Here is a 2,840-nt window from a genome sequence, read left to right on the forward strand (position 1 = left end):
AAAGAGAAGGAAGAGATGCAGTGGTAATACAATGTTGACGTGGAAAAGGAAAAGAAAAAAATACTGAAAAAACGAGAGGAGGGATGTAAAGAAGCAAGGCGGTATTTGGTAAAATGCCGAATTACGAAAATTAAATGTAAATGACATTAAAGTACAAAGAGCAAAGTAATGAGAGAAAGATAAAAGCGGAAAGGAGAACACGAAATTATACGGAAGGAAAGAGAGAGACTGATTTTTTTCTGTATCAGGTAGGTTATTGCGCATTTACTTTAACTCAACAAAGATTTTAATCTCTTACAGCTCGGTTGATAGAAGAGTATAGTAAGACTGAAGGGTGATAAGGAACCAAGAAGACTCACACTTACTTCACCAGTAAAACGTCTTTTTCGGCGAGGTACGAGCGAGGCCATTTAAATTCAAAAGCATTGAAAACCTGAGGATGCCTAGTGTATATTGATGGCCATCTACCTACCAAATTTCATGCCTTTACGACAAACTGACTGGCCTATGGCCCTAATTTTGAAGATTGTCGACATTCTGTACTTGGTGCATGAGACCTGCCACGTGCACCGCCGAGGTGTGATGAAGCCTGTCAAAAACAAATCATAAAGAATGGGGCTATCATATGGTGTAAACCATGCAGTGATCGACGCTGTGGTTGCTGAGATATAAGTTTCTCAAAAGCGTTACGGTTGGGCTGCTCATATGTGAGAAAATGCCACTACCTGACGCGAGCCTCGCAAATGCTTCGCTCTCGCTCGTAATTACTAAAGTTCGTCGAATTTCATACAACCACGACTTATTTATCAAGTTGTGGAAGTGACAGTTTCGTCAGATGAGAACAAACCAACTTTAGTATATTCTTGTATGTCATTAATGTAATGTGTAGCGACACAGGAATCATGTAAGTACCATGCAGGGGATTAATAACCTGAAATATGGAAAAAAATTAAGATGTGTTAACAAAACCAAGGAGATGTGTTAAATGGACCAAGGAGTTCAACATGTGTGCGAGTCATTGGGTGCACTAAACTCAGAGGCGAAATGAAAGTGAGACACAGGGGGCCTTGCCCCTCCCATCTCCTCCTCTGACTCTTCCCCCCCTGTCCTGCTCTTCTTCTCCCGAAGGAGGAGGCTGTGGCGGGGCCAAGGGCAGGTCGGCTGGCTGGCAGGGAGGCGGCCGGGGTCTCCTGGGGCTGATCCCTCGGCCATGCGGCACGCCCAGCACCCTTGGAGCGGACGACGAGGGGGTGAGTCCCTTTCGCTCCTCTCCTCTGACCTCGGTTTTGGTGTCCGGTAGCGTGTGGTGGCCCTCGCCTGAGTGCTCTGAGGCTCACACAGCAACGGTCATCGTTGTCCTCCTCTCGGAGGTGTGAAGCCGCTGTGCCCGAGTGGACATGCTCTCAGGTGTTGGGGGGGTGCAAGCCCAGGACTTGCCGTATCGGCCCTCCCCGGAGGGGCGGGCTCGGAGGGCGGATACCAGCCTCCTTCCCGTTTTCTGCCTGCAGCAGATGCTGGCAAGTACCTTGAGCACATATGTTGAGACCCGAAAGTCGGTGATCTATGCCTGGCCAGGATGAAGCCAGAGGAAACTCTGGTGGAGGTCCAGAGTGATTCTGACATGCAAATCGATCGTCAGAGCTGGGTATAGGGGCAAAAAACTAATCGAATCATCTAGTAGTTGGTTCCCTCTGAAGTTTCCTTTAGATAGCTGGTACTCATACATGAGTTTCATCCGGTAAAGCAAATGATTAGAGGTCTCGGGGACGAAACGTCCTCAACCTATTCTCAATCTTTAAATGGGTGAGTGTCTGGGCTTTCTTGAAAGATGGGGGCACGGCGGCCTTCCAAAAGCCGCTGGCGCCGCTGCCTGCAACTGAAGCTCCAGAGCCAAATCACTGAGTATCTAGTGGGCCAATTTTGGTAAGCAGAACTGGTGCTGTGGGATGAACCAAATGTTGAGTTAAGGGGACTAAATGAATGCTCATAGAACCCAAGAAAGGTGTTGGTTGCTATAGACAGCAGGACGGTGGCCATGGAAGTTGGAATCTGCTAAGGAGTGTGTAACAACACACCTGCTGAAGCAACTAGCCCTTAAAATGGTATGGCGCTCAAGCATTCTCCCGATACTCTACCGCCTGTGGCACAACAGGCTTCGCCATGCAAGCCCTGGTGAGTAGGAGGGCGCGGTGGTGAGCACTGAAGGTTTCGGCGTGAGCCGGACTGGAGCCACCACTGGTGCAGATCTTGGTGTTAGTAGCAACTAATCGAGAGAGACTCCCTTGTAGGCCGATGAAGCGTTTGCATACGACTTATGTACCAGTCGGTGTGTTATATATGGCAGAGCAGTATCTTCACTGTGATCTGGGAAGACTATTGCCTTTTCAAGCTGGAGGTTTCGTTGTACCCCCTGGGGATAGGGGGGTTTCAAAAACACTCCCCCAGTATCCCTGCTTGTCGTACGAGGCGACTAAAAGGGTTGGTGGTGGGTTAGTGTCCCACCCCGTAAAAAGAACTAACTAAACAAGCAAATAAAGCACCTCGGACCAGGACGGACCATACGTTGACGACTAAGGAATGGACAAAGGACATTCTGAGGGTGGGAACATGGAATGTGAGAGGAGTGAATGATGAAGTGAAAGAGAGAGAGATTGTTCAGGTGCTTGAGGATGCAAGAGTGGATATATGTAGATTGAGTGAAACTAAATGGAGAGGTGAAAGGGTGAGAGTGTGGGAATATTGTTTGGGTATATGTGCAGGAGTTAATGAGAATGAGAGGTCAAGAGAGGGAGTATGTCTGATGATATGCAAGAAGTGGAAGGAGAATATAAGAGAGTATG

The 2,840-nt window shown here is 48.1% G+C and overlaps 1 pseudogene; it reads left to right on the top strand.

Moving 5' to 3' along the window:
• The first annotated feature begins 989 nt into the window (after positions 1-989).
• Positions 990-2,325, top strand: LOC145408869 (large subunit ribosomal RNA; annotated as a pseudogene).
• Positions 2,326-2,840: the final 515 nt, after the last annotated feature.

Source organism: Coenobita brevimanus, chromosome 78 (assembly GCF_032717465.1).
Source record: "Coenobita brevimanus isolate Jiangsu-jjx chromosome 78, ASM3271746v2, whole genome shotgun sequence".
NCBI classification, from domain to species: domain Eukaryota; kingdom Metazoa; phylum Arthropoda; class Malacostraca; order Decapoda; family Coenobitidae; genus Coenobita; species Coenobita brevimanus.